The following is a 14513-nucleotide window of genomic DNA, read 5'->3' on the forward strand; positions in this document are numbered from 1 at the left end:
GGATTCAGCAGTTTATGTATGTATGTGTGCGTGTGTGCGTGAGTGCACGTTTGTGTGTGTGTGTGTGTGTGTGTGTGTGTGTGTGTGTGTGTGCGCGTGCGCGACAATAATAAAGACAAAAATGAGGCAAAGAAGTCATGAATTTCAGGTGGAGTAGGGGGGCATGAGAGGAGCTGGAGGCAGGGAGAGAGTGGGATGGAAATAAATACATTACTCTTGCATGAAATTCTCAAAAATAAAATAAATCTTCAAAATAAATAAACAAGTAAATAAACCTAATAAAAAGAGAAAAAGTTCTGAGCTGCAGTACTGCATTTTGCCACTAGAGGACACTGCGGTCTAACACGAGAACTTGTTTGGCCTCGTCCTTTAATGAGCTGTAAGGAAGCACCACTTTCCATTCGCAGCTAAGTTATTTTGGCTTTCTACCAGTTGGTTCTATTTAGAACGAGAAATGCATGTTAAAAAAGTTACACAAGTGTTCAGTTACTTATTCACCTTTTAATTAGTGCTAATTACTGCCACAAGAAAACCCCATTCAAGACAATGTCAATGATAACACATATGGTAACTTTCCAAGGGTGTACACTGTCGTATAAACGATCCAGAAGAAAACTGCTCAGATGAGTTTAATTGTGAAGCTGCAAAGCTTTAGGGTGGCTTTTCAATCTTAGCTGCATGTTGGAATCATCTGGAGAGTTGACAAAAATGCTAATACCTGCTCATTCAAAAATTGTGATTTAATTGACCTGGGGTGTGGCATTCAAAAATTCTGATTTAATTGACCTGGGGTGTGGCATTTAAAGAATCAACCCCTTGAGGCTGGAGCCTTGGCTTACCAGTTCAGAGCACTCGCTGCTCTTGCAGGTGACCTCCGCGGGCGTACCTGCACACACCCGCATGCAAACACACACCCACAATTTAAAAGAATCAAAATAAACAAAGAACGATCAACTTTTAAAAACCAATTTCCTGCATGATTAGGACGTGCAGCTTGGATTGAGGACAGCTGGCCACAGCTACACTCCCATTACTTCACGTCTCAGTACTTAAAGGGGCCACGCCCATCCCAAAATACGCTGTGGCTGACAACCCAGTGGACATGATCTGTGGGGACTAAGAAGGGCATCCTTCTTCCTGAGTGAGAATACGGCTTCTTATATCCACTCTCATGGTGCACATCGTCATTGCAGAAATAAAGCGAAAGATGCCGCGTGCAGTCTCTCTGTGCTTTATCATCAGACCTGCTAATCCGCGTGGGGCTTCCAGCGCATGCTATTCCTGCTACGCGAACGAAGGCACAGACTGTTTTGGAGATTGACCACGATGAGGGAGCACAGGCACAGAGGATCAGAGAAGGGGGCCAGAGAATGTGTGCTGTAGGGACCGAGCTACGGATGTCAGGGGGATGCACTTAAACTTTCTCCTCACTTGTTATTCAAAACGCCCTTCTTGAAAGATACTCTTGTTGTTTCTACATCACATATCATGGCCAAGGTCAGCCAGTGGAAAGACCAATCCTTTTGGGTTCAGACTTCATCGTAGGGAATCAGACCTCAGATTGAACTCAAATTAACAAACGGGCCGGTACCTAGCTCCAGTTTCCAGGCTGCCCCTTCAACAAGATCTGTGTCTAGCTAGCACCAGTTTGCGGGTTATTCCCTAACAAATGTGCACCCTAGGTTACAAGCCCGCCCTGGCACTTCACTTCCGAACAACCACCAATCAGGAGGAGAGCAGAGGCTAGGTTTGGCTCCCAGCACCAGCCAATTATATTAAAGGTCATAATTCTCCCCCCTTCCTCAATCAGATACCCCAGGCAAGATACCCCTTTTTTTGCCTTTATAAATAAATGCTTGCCTAAAACTAGGCTCAGGGCTCCCTGCTGTGTCAGGGTTCTCGGGGATCCCAAGCTCTAAGCTCGAGCTTGAATAAAGAGACCCTAACACGATCACATGATCACATCGGATTCAGCTTCTTGGTAGCCTTTCCGGGTTCATGGACGTTCCCTAATACAATATCAGCGAGTGTGTGAGAGAGACTACGCTTTGAGGGATCCCACCGATGTACATCCACACTCATTCACGTCCAACCGCCTTAGGAGCTAAGGTGCCCGCGTACACATCGACAGCTTCTGTTTCTCCATTCTTGTTTACTACCTGGAGGTGTGAGCATCCATTCCTCCTAGCCACGGTACAGAGAAAAACAACACACAGCATGGACGCTTGAGAGGCCAGATGAAGTCCTCACAGATTAGATCCCAGTGCGACCCATCCCAAATGACATTTTTAGCATGTTATTGCAGTGCCCCCGTGCCCCACGTTGAAGTTTTAATTTCCGAAGTGATACAGCAACAGCTGGAAGATGGCCTCCGTGAACCCAGAAAGTCCGTGTCCAACATCAAATCTTCTGGTGCCTTGATCTCATGGTTTCCAGTCTCCAGAATTGTCAGAGATTAGTTTCAGTTGTTTAAAAGTCACTTTTGAATGGTACTCTGTTATAGCTGTCAGATAGATTGACAGCCAAACACTCTGGAAAGTGAGCGCTTGAGTAATATGTCTTTAAGCAGAACGAGGACTGCGTTAAATCTGAACAGTCATCTGCGTTCATTCGCAAGGCAGACATGATAAACACAGGCCACGTGCCACTTCCGGAAGGAAACGATTGATGAGTCATAGATCCCTCCGTCAAGACGTTTGTAGTCTGTCACCTAGACACTGTGAACTGTCATTGCACAATGGTGCTGTAAAACAAGTCCTCCAAAGCGGAACAGTAATGGCTCACAATGGCCGGAGCTAATCAAGCACTGACTCCGTGCTAGGTGCTAAGCTCAGGGAATCCAGGGTTTAAAAGAGTCCTTAGAGCTGGGTGGCAGTGGCGTTTGCCTTTAATCCCAACACTCAGGGGGCAGAGGCAGGAGGATCTCTTTGAGTTCCAAGACCGTCAGAGCCTCCTGGGTCCCCTGCAATGTTTCACCCCCCTGGTCAGACCCTTCTGGGTCTCTTGCAGGGTTTGACTCCTGCTGAGCCCTGCTGATGCATGTGGAAGCCTTTTGCTCCTAACTAAGGAGCAGTCTGGCCCAGGACTGACACACTCGGGTGAGGGGCAGTTAGTTCCTGTCTCTTGTCCTCCCAGTCTTTAGTTTTTGAGATTTAGGCTGGTCTTCTGGGATTTCTCCCTAGAAAATTCAGGGCACCGTAGTCGGTCTTTTGTTACCGAAGTCTCCAGCCGGGGTTTCCCACTGTGCTTCCCAGAATTTTTCTACCTGGTCAACTTGGGGTATATATTTGGTGAACAAAGCTACAGGAGCCCCTTCCTTTTCTTGCTTAACACAAATAACCTGTGTGTGTGTGTGTGTGTGTGTGTGTGTGTGTGTGTTCTTTAATCCCGCAGGCTTTCGCCCAATTCTCAGTGCCGTGTCGGTCCAGGCATCGACACAAGACACCTAGAACTACGGAGAGACTCTGTCTTTAAAAACCAGAAACCAAATCAGGCAGAGTGGTGTATGTCTTTAATCCCAGTACTCCAGAGGGAGATATCTGTGAGTTTGAGACCAGCCTAATCTACAAAGTGAGTCCAGAACATCCAAGGCTACAGAGAGAAACCTTGTCTTGAAAAAACACAAAACAACAACAACAACACCAAAGCAAGTAAAACAAGAACTGAACCAAATAAACAAATGGGTCTTTATAGATTTTTTATGGTGTGGAAGTTAGTAATATACACACCGAGAGATGGGGAATCTAAGGCAGAGAGTTAAAACAACTTGACTGTAGTCCTCCAAGAGTAGACTTCAATCTAGACCTAAGCCCTTGCACTCTACAACCTATAGGGAAGTTTCTAAGCAAGCCTTGGCTGGGTCCATGAGCTCCCTGTAGTGAACCCTGAACACTTGTGCACTCTCACTTTCAGAATCTCCCAAGGAATGTGTGTGTGGAAGTCACATGACAAGGAATGTGTGTGTGGAAGTCACATGACGAGCATTCGCCATCTTTACTTCACTTGCTTTGATCCCATTGACCGAGATCTACGTCTGAGAAATGGAGTCAAACTGGCAGCCAGTCAGGCAGATTATTTACACGGTAAGCAGGATGGATTGGTTATGCCTCTCAGACACTGGGCACCTCAGTGGAGAGTAGGAGACTCACACTTAGAGTGCTCTTAGGCACAGAATGGAGATCCAACAAGTGGGACAGTGGTGAGTTCCCACATGCACTTCGCTGTGATGTGGGAGCAAGAAATGACCCTTTTCAACACACACACACACACACACACACACACACACACACGCACGCACGTGCATAAAACATCCTCACATTAGAGTTGAAATACGTACATGGCAGTTAATGGTGGTTGGTGGAACTGAGGGATCTTTAAAGTCCCCAAATGCAAGATATCTTGATATCCCTCAGCTTGGAATGTCACTGGTAACATCTCTGTTGGTTCAAAGGACTGCGCCTATCAACACAGAAACAAAAAGAATGTTACTAGGTCAGCTTTTTAAGTTCTCTACCCCTCCCCTTCCTACTTAGCTAAGTGGAAGGCACACAGTGGAGAAAGGACTGTGACTTATGGGTCCTGGTGTAGACTGGGTAGATGAGGACACAATGAAGAGAGGAAAGATGCTGAGGCCAGAAGGAAGCCACAGGATCTGCCCTGACCACTAGCAGGCTCAGATCCTCAGGACCAGCTTCCATTGAGGAATGTTCCTTCATTCAGGAAGTGGCTTAATAGGAAGACCCAGGTGTCTTTCCTTCCCAGCCCATCTATCTGCTTCCAGCAAACAGAATTTAATGAAGTGTAAACAGATCGTGCCTAGAGACAGTGAATGCTTCCGTCTCCTTTAGACATCATAATTAGTCATAAGTGTGCTTCTTTTCTGTCACCTACAAGGCCTCACTTGATTTTCCTCTGCTTTTTAAAATCTTCTCTTTGTCCTGGAGGCTGATGTCATTATGCAGGTGAAGGCAGACAAGATAAAACGAGGCCTGTTATTGGACGAGAAGGAAGGGAGGTGGGAACAGAGGTTTTAGAAGGGAGTGGGAGGCAGGAGAGAAGGAGCCAGAGCAAGGAAGAGGAGCTGGGAGAACATGGCAACAGATGTTAAGATTCTTCTCTGCGCATAGATACAGGTTGTTATGACTGTTTTTAAAGGATGGGTGTATACAGGATTTTATGCTGTCTAGATGGGCAAATTATATCTTATCAGTTGGATCAGAGGACATTGTGTAATGTGTTCTTTCATGTGGTGACTTAATTGAGATCAGGAAAGTGTGTGGTGATGAGACGGAATTGGGATGCATATGCCTGGCGTGTTGACAACCCACCCAAGGAACTGTGAGTGAACGGCTCTCAGACCTCCCGGGTCAGAGGGAGCCTGGGAGAGAAAGCACAGAGCAGTCAGTGAGGGGGAACTGGTGGCCAGAGCACCTTTTGTTAAATACTGCAACATTGTTTCTGTAGTAGTCTTTTAGAGTAAGTTCCCAAAAGGCAGTCTTTAGAATCTCATTTATTCCTCTTTGCATGGCTTTCTCCCTTCTGCTCCCCGTTTGCAGGATGCATTGTTCTGCCTGGCTCCCCTCAGGCTGTTAGATCTAAGCTCGCCTGCTCTTCCTGGACATTTACAGTATGACCTTGCTTGCCTTTCATGCTGGAAAGCACAAACAGAGCAGATGGACCCAAGTCCCAGCCCCAGCTTCTGCAAATGGGGTCTGCGGTTTTTAAATTAACAAATGGAAAAGATAATGGGTTTACAAGGCCGTTGCGAAGATGACACCGTGTGTGAAACAGCAGGAAACAATGTAGAGAAAGTCTTCTGTAAGGTTCTGTGTGTGTTGGACTGTTCGACACTCTGTACTAGAGCACCCCACTCTTCAACCCTGGTTCAGGTGACCTGGAGACAAGGATTGGCAGTTACAAGCATTTGTTCTTTTACAGTACTGGAATTTCCTTCCCATCAATCACTTTGGGCATCTCCCTACCACCTGAGCCGCAGTCTCAGGAGCCACAGACCTCTTCTGGCCTTTTAAGGCACCCTTATAACACACAAACACACACACATGGAAAATAGAATAAATATATATATTTAAAAAGCCAGTCTCAAGGAGCACCCTTGTTTCTCCCCAGGTATCTGTCTTCTGCAAGTTGGTAGGTGTTATGCAACAGTCTCCTTAGAGATTAAAACATTCCATCTATCAGGGAAGCTCCTTAGAGGGTAAACTCAAAGTAGCTTCAGGAAGTCCCTGAAACTGAGCAGATTCAGTTAGCCTCTCCCTGTAAGAGTAAACAATCAAAGCTAAGAGTCACTCTTAGATGAAGCCAAGCTGCTCAGAAGACTCTCAGGTACAAAGAAGATCCTGAAAGGGCACCAGGTGCCCAAGACAAGCAAAAACCAGCTGAACTGCTTAGAAGAAGTCTAGACCAACTGAGCTGTGTAGAAAGGACACTTTCTAGCCTGTTGAGCTGCACACTAGATTGTGCAGTGTGCTCAGGGTGCGATGGTCAATTTTATGTTTACAAGTTCAAATTCTCTGTGCTTAAGAGAACTATAAAGCAAATTTGGGCTTTCAAATGTTAAGGCTGTCAAGGGTTGATTTTTGCAGTTGCCCGGTTGTATTCACAGAACGTATGGATCGTCTCTATATCGTAAGGGAATTTGTTATGATAACTTAGATTGTAGTCCAACTCCCCAGATCTAGTAGTTGCTCAGTCCGACAAGGCTAGAATATTCCAACAGATGTGCTGTCAAATAAATGCAAGCAGGCAAAGAAGAACGAAGCTTCCTTCTTCCAGTGTCTATGTAGGTCTCCAACAGAAGGTATTGTACCACCAGATTAAAGGTGTGTACCACCATGCCTGGATCTGGGGCTTGTTTTGACTCAGGCTGACCTTGAACTCGGAGATCTCCTTGCCTTAGTCTCCTAGGATTCACAGCCACTACGCCTCAAGATCTCCATGTCAAGATCCAGGTCAGAAACTGGTGTCTCCAGCTTCAAGATCTGGATCACTGGTGAGCCTTCCAATTCTGGATTATAGTTCATTCCAGATATAGTTGAGTTGACAACCAGGAATAGCCATTACAGTGGTCTTGTACAACTTCAACAAAACTATTGTTTACATAAGCTAATAGATCACAAGGTTTACTGCTCCTTCTCTTTCTGTAAACAAGCTTGTTTTACTGGAGATAAGCAGGACACCTACAGGACATTTGTTTACAAAACAGAATGCAACCTTCTAATTGCAAGGTATGTGTTTGCATGTAAACACAATGTTGTAGGCTTAGGTTTTTAAAACTCTACTTTAATTAGGGTTCTTTAACACTTCAATCTCCCTTCAAGCCCACTGACCAGAGGTAGGGGAGAAAGTAGGTTAAAAGGAAAAGGGGATTGTGGACCTGTTTAGAAGTAGTTCTTTGGGGCTATTCTAATTGTTGCTATCAGATTATCAGCAGTCCAGCCCTATAAAAGCAAACACCAAATATGAGTAAGTAACAGCCACTCGATTCAGAAGAAACCGCAAGGCTTGGCCAAATTGGCACAAGTCAGTGGAAGCTGCAAGGATCAGTCAGAATACCACAAGTCTTTGGTGTGTTTCTTTCTACAAAGACCATGGAGATGACCTGGCTGGCTCAGTCAGTAGTGCCTAAGACTCTGACTCTTAGGATTGCAGGTTCAAGCTCCATGTCAGGCGACACCTATAGGCTTATATTTTTTTCTCTAAACCTACTTTATTTAGGGTGCGAAGTGTTGCAAGGCACAGCAATGTAAGAACGACGTCCTCACACTGTCTGCGGGGTTACATTTATATTCTTTCTAAACACCACACACCCTCTCAAGCATCCATTCCAGTAAAACTTCATGTGCCCTCTCACATGTCCACTTGAGCAAAAACTCCCTCTCACAAGGCAGCTTCCAGAAAAACATCACGTGACACAACCGAGTTTCCAAAGAAACCAGAGATGTCCATTTCAGAATGTAATTTTATGTCCCTTGCCTTTATAAATTCCTGAGTAGTGTGACTCAGGATACATTTGGGGATCCTGAGTGCTGAGTATAGTGCTGGTACGAGCATCGATTAAAGGTTCTTCTTTGTTAAAGTGTCCTCATGCTGAGACTGGTGAATCTCTGAACAGCCCCAGACCCATAATACAGGTTTCCAGACTTGCGAGGTGTCACTTGTGCTGGAGTGGGCTTTGGCGATGCAGCTGTCTTTGAGTCATTTCTGCTCCTGTGAGTAACCCTTACCCATATATCCGTAACTAACCACAGTAAAATCCATGGTTCACCAAGCTGGACTTTGATGGTATCTTCAATTTTGTCTGCCGAGGGATCCCTATCTGACGTAAGTAGATGTGTGTGTTGCATCTCCCCAGGAAAAAGTTTTGTCACACAACATAATTGACATCTGAAGAGGGACACAAGAGAACCAAAGACGAGTTGGAGATGGGTGAGTGCCTGGCCTTGGCTATACATGCAGCTGAGGCTAAACATCCTGAGGGGATTCTGAAACAGTCACCCTTTTCTGTCTGGTGTACATTGGTGTGCCTTTATGCCATGACAGTGGATGTGTGGTTTGTGCTATGGAGAGGGAGATGAGCAGCTAAGTCTGAGCCCTCCGGATAGGAGTGTCCACAAGGGGAGTCCAAGGTGACTGTCTTCATTTGTGTGCTATGGGGCGCCTGCTGGATGAGTAGGATCACTGTGTGAATACAGAGCTGAGCTGAAACAGCTAAAGTTTTAGAGGAACTTTAGTTAGAAGTGTGCAGTCCTTCAGGTCAGTGAACAGGAGTTGAGGTTGTCAGCAGCAGTGGCAGAGGCTGCCTGGCCTCTGTTGTGTGTAGTTAGAAACACAATTGGGGAGGAGACGGTGACCCGACAGAAAGCTGCTGTGTAAAGGAGCAATTGTAAGGAGACAGGGAGAGAACATCCTTGGTGTTAGCCTCTGGTTTAGCAAGTAAATTAGATAAAAGGAGGGAAGGAGGGGCGGGAAAAGGAGAAAAGTAATAAAAATATACTCAAGTCCAACTTTTAGAAACAAAAGGGAGAAAGATCTATAATCCAGCACACAGGTGTGGGCATTGACTACAAAAAAAAAAAAAGAAAAAAACAAACAAACAATGTAGTGGTCAGAAATATCAGTGCTTTAATTGCCTTGACATATGGCTGCCAATCTTGTAACTTCTGAGAGTTAGAGTCCAAGTTTTCTGGCTTTTTGATATGAAATTAATAGCGTAATAAATCCAAGGGAGAATTTACCTGGCTTCTATTCTGGTCTACCAAGAAAGTGGGTAGTAGAAAATTGAAAGAGATTACACCTAATTTTACTGAAGCCAAGTCAAATTTATAACATTAGAGAAAATGGAACTACATTTTGTGGAAACTTTCTTTCTTGATGACTAGGAGTTTACGGTGCCAGGAAAGCATGTCAATTAGAGACCAGCTGGGACTTTGAAGTGTGGGGTTTAGGTAACTGAGCGCTCTCTCTCTCTCTCTCTCTCTCTCTCTCTCTCTCTCTCTCTCGCTCTCTCTCTCACTCGCTCTCTTGCTCGCTCTCTCTCGCTCTCTCTCTCTCGCTCTCTCTCGCTCTCTTTCTCTCGCTCTCTCTCTCGCTCTCTCTCTCGCTCGCTCTCGCTCTCTCTCTCTCTCTCTCTCTCTCTCTCTCTCTCTCTCTCTCTCTCTCTCTCTCTCTCCTTCCCCTCCCCTTCCCCTCTGCCTCTTTCCTTCCCCTTCCCCCATCCTCTGTGTGTATGTCCTGAAGCAGAGCTGTGATTGGTTGCTGGGAGCAGGTTTGAATCAGTGATGTGCTCATTTATTTGTAACTCCTGAGTATCATCTGTGTTCTGATCTCTTACCTGTCATGTTCCAATCTAATCAGACACACTTTCTTTTTATTGGATTTTTATTTATTTACATTTCAAATGTCATCACCTTTCCAGGAACACCCCCTATCCTACCCTCCCTCCCCCTGCTTCTGTGAGGGTGCTTCTACACCCACCCACCCACCCCTGCTTCCCCGACCCGGCATTTCCCTACACTGGGGTATCCAGCCTTTCTAGGACCAAGGCCTCTCCTCCCATTGAGGTCTGACAAGGCCATCCTCTGCTACACATGCAGCTGGAGACATGGGTCCCTCCATGTGTACTCTTTGGTTTAGTCCGTGGGAGCTCCAGGACCGGGGTCTGGTTGGTTGATATTGTTGTTTTTCCTACGGGTTGCAAACCCCTTCAGCTCCTTCAGTCCTTTCTCTACTCCTCCATTGGGGACTCTGTGCTCAGTCCAGTGGTTGGCTGCGAACATTCACCTCTGTATTTGTCATGCTCTGGCAGAGCCTCTCAGGAGACAACTATATCAGGCTCCTGTCAGTATGCACTTCTTGGCATCTGCAATATTGTCTGGGTTTGGTGGCTGTGTGTATATGGGATGGATCCCCAAGTGAGGCAGTCTCTTAGTGGCCTTTCCTTCAGTCTCTGCTCTACACTTTATCTCTGTATTTCTTCCCTGAAGTATTTTTTCTCCCTTCTAAGAAGGCCTGAAGCATCCACACTTTGGTCTTCCTTCTTTTGAGCTTCATGTGGTCTGTGAATTGTATCTTAGGTAATCCCAGATTTTGGGCTAATATCCGCTCATCACTAGTGCATACCATGTGTGTTCTTTTGTGACTGGATTACCTCACTCAGGATGATGTTTACTAATTCCATCCATTTGCCTAAGAATTTCTTGAAGTTATTGTTTTTAATAGCTCCTTTCTCCATTGTAGAAATGTACCACATTTTCTGCATCCATTCCTCTGTTGAAGGGCATCTGGGTTCTTTCCAGCTTCTGGCTATTATAAATAAGGCTGCTATGAACATAGTGGAGCACGTGTCTTTGTTATATGTTGGAGCATCTTTTGGGTATATGCCCAGGAGTGGTATAGCTGGGACCTCAGGTAGTTCAATGTCCAATATTCTGAGAAACCTCCAGACTGATTTCCAGAGTGGTTGTACCAGTCTGCAATCCCACCAACAATGGAGGAGTGTTCCTCTTTCTCCACATTCCTCGCCAGCATCTGCTGTCACCTGAGTTTTTGATCTTAGTCATTTTCACTGGTATGAGGTGAAATCTCAGGGTTGTTTTGATTTGCATTTCCCTGATGACTAAGGATGTTGAATATTTCTTTAGGTGCTTCTCAGCCATTCGGCATTCCTCAGCTGTGAATTCTTTGTTTAGCTTTGTGCCCCATTTTCTAATTGGGTTACTTGGTTCTCTGGAGTCTAACTTCTTGAGTTCTTTGTATATTTTGGATATTAGCCCTCTATCAGATGTAGGATCGGTAAAGATCTTTTTCCCAATCTGTTGGTTGCCGTTTTGTCCTAATGACAGTGTTTTTTGCTTTACAAAAGCTTTGCAGTTTTATGAGGTCCCATTTGTCGATTCTTGATCTTAGAGCATGAGCCATTGGTGTTTTGTTCAGGAAATTTTCCCCAGGGCCCATGTGTTCAAGACTCTTCCCCACTTTTCTTCTATTAGTTTGAGTGTATCTGGTTTGATGTGGAGGCCTTTGATCCACTTGGACTTAAGCTTTGTACATGGTGATAAGAGTGGATTGATTTGCATTCTTCTACATGCTGACCTCCAGTTGAACCAGCACCATTTGTTGAAAATGCTATCTTTCTTCCATTGGGTGGTTTTAGCTCCTTTGTCAAAGATCAAGTGACCGTATGTATGTGGGTTCATTTTTGGGTTTTCAATTCTGTTACACTGATCTATTTACCTGTCTCTGTACCCATACCAGACAGTTTTCATGACCATTGCTCTGTAATACTGCTTGAAGTCAGAAACGGTGATTCCCCCAGAATTTCTTTTATTGTTGAGTATAGTTTTTGCTATCCTGGGTTTTTTGTTATTCCAAATGAATTTGCAAATTGCTCTTTCTATCTCTATAAAGAATTGAGTAGGAATTTTGATGGGGATTGCATTGAATCTGTAGATTGCTTTTGGCAAAATGGCCATCTTTACTATATTAATCCTGCCAATCCATGAGCATGGAAGATCTTTCCATCTTCTGAGATCTTCCTCAATTTCTTTCTTCAGAGACTTGAAGTTCTTATCATACAGATCCTTCACTTGCTTGGTTAAAGTCACATCAACTTGTTTTATATTATTTGGGACTATTGTGTAGGGTGTCATTTTCCTAATTTCTTTCTCAGCCTGTTTATCCTTTGAGTAGAGGAAGGCTACTGATTTGTTTGAGTTAATTTTATACCCAGCTGAAGTTGTTTATCAGCTGTAGGAGTTCTCTGGTGGAACTTTTGGGGTCACTTAAGTAAACTATCATATCATCTGCAAATAGTGATATTTTGATTTCCTACCTTCCAATTTGTATCCCTTTGACCTCCTTTTGTTTTCTGATTGCTCTGGCTAGGACTTTGAGTACTATATTGAATAAGTAGGAAGAGAGTGGGCAGCCTTGTCTAGTCTCTGATTTTAGTGGGATTGTTTCAAGTTTCTCTCCATTTAGTTTGATGTTAGCTACTGGTTTGCTGTTTATTGCTTTTACTATGTTTAGATATGGGCCTTGAATTTCTCATCTTTCCAGGATTTTTATCATGAAGGGGTGTTGCATTTTATCAAATGCTTTCTCGGCATCTAATGAAATGATCATGTGGTTCTTATCTTTGAGTTTGTTTATATAGTGGATTACATTGATGGATTTTCATATATTAAACCATCCCTGCATAGTTTGGACAGTATTGGTATGAGGTCTTCTATGAAGGTCTGATAGAATTCTGCACTGAACCATTCGGGACCTGGGCTCCTTTTGGTTGGGAGACTTTTAATAACCACTTCTATTTCTTTAAGAGTTATGGAGTTGTTTAGATGGTCTATTTGTTCCTGATTTAACTTTGGTACCTGGTATCTCTCTAGAAAATTGTCCATTTCATTCATATTTTCATGTTTTGTTGAATATAGGTTTTTGTAGTAGGATCTGATTTTTTTTTAATTTCTTCACATTCTGTTGTTATTTTTCCCTTTCCATTTCTGATTTTGCTAATTTGGATACATTCTCTGTGACCTCTGGTTAGTCTGGCTAATGGTTTATCTATCTTGTTGATTTTCTCAAAGAAACAGCTCCTGGTTTTGTTGACTCTTTGTATAGTCCTTTTTGTTTCTACTTGGTTGAGTTCAGCTCTGAGTTTGATTGTTTCCTGCCTTCTACTCCTCTTGGATTTATTTATTTCTTTTTGTTCTAGAGCTTTTAGGTGTGCTGTCAAGCTGCTGACATATGCTCTCTCCTGTTTCTTTTTGCAGGCACTTAGAGCTATGAGTTTTCTTCTTAGTACCGCTTTCATTGTGTTCCATAAGTTTGGGAATGTTGTTTCATTTTCATTAAATTATAAGAAGTCTTTATTTTCTTCCTTTATTTCTTCCTTGACCAAGTTGTCATTGAGTAGAGCATTGTTCAACTTCCATGTATATGTGGGCTTTCTGTCATTATTGTTGTTATTGAAGACCAGTCTTAGTGAATGGTGATCTGATAGGATGCATGGGATTATTTCTATCTTCCTATATCTGTTGAGGCCTGTTTTGTGACCAATTATATGGTCAATTTTGGAGAAGGTTTCATGAGGTGCTGAGAAGAAGGTATATCGTTTTGTTTTAAGATGGAATGTTCTACAAATATCTGTTAAGTCCATTTGGTTCATAACTTATGTTAGTTTCTCTATGTCTCTGTTTAATTTCTGTTTCCATGATCTGTCTAGTGATAAGAGTGGGGTGTTGAAATCTCCTACTATTATCATGCGAGGTGCAATGTGTGCTTTGAGCTTTAGTAAGGTTTCTTTTATGAATATGGGTGCCCTTGCATTTGGAGCACCGATATTTAGGATTGAGAGTTCATCTTGGTGGATTTTTCCTTTGATGAATATGAAGTGTCCTTCCTTATCTTTTTTAATGACTTTTGGTTGAAAGTCAATTTTATTTGATATTAGAATGGCAACTCCAGCTTGTTTCTTTGGGTCATTTGGGATAATAGGTATAGAAGAAAGTGAAGATTCCCAACTCAAAGGGCCAGTAAATATATTCAACAAAATTATAGAAGAAAACTTCCCTAACCGAAATAAAGAGATGCCCATGAACATACAAGAAGCCTACAGAACTCCAAATAGATTGGACCAGAAGGGAAATTCCTCCTGTCACATAATAGTTAAAACACCAAATGCACAAAATAAAGAAAGAATATTAAAAGCAGTAAGGGAAAAAGGTCAAGTAGCATACAAAGGCAGACCTATAAGAATTACACCAGACTTCTCACCAGAGACTATGAAAGCCAGAAAATCCTGGACAGATGTCATACAAACCCTAAGAGAACACAAATGCCAGCCCAGGTTACTGTATCCTGCAAAACTTTCAATTAACATAGATGGAGAAACCAAGATATTCCATGGCAAAACCAAATTTACATATCTTTCTACAAATCCAGTCCTACAAAGGATAATAGATGGAAAACTCCAACACAAGGAGAGAAACTACACT

The 14513-nt window shown here is 43.4% G+C and overlaps 1 protein-coding gene across 2 annotated transcripts in view; it reads left to right on the forward strand.

Annotated features, from left to right (window-relative positions):
• Window positions 1-5057: 5057 nt before the first annotated feature.
• Camk4 (calcium/calmodulin-dependent protein kinase IV) overlaps window positions 5058-14513 on the forward strand; it is a 280008-nt gene continuing 270552 nt past the window's right edge. For both annotated transcript variants that reach the window (XM_087592142.1, XM_087592146.1), the window contains exon 1: window positions 5058-5132. The gene's annotated coding sequence lies outside the window, so the exon portion shown is untranslated. The remainder of the gene's footprint in view (window positions 5133-14513) is intronic.

The sequence above is a fragment of the Rattus norvegicus genome, chromosome 18 (genome assembly GCF_021556685.1).
Source record: "Rattus norvegicus strain SHRSP/BbbUtx chromosome 18, alternate assembly SHRSP_T2T, whole genome shotgun sequence".
Taxonomy (NCBI): domain Eukaryota; kingdom Metazoa; phylum Chordata; class Mammalia; order Rodentia; family Muridae; genus Rattus; species Rattus norvegicus.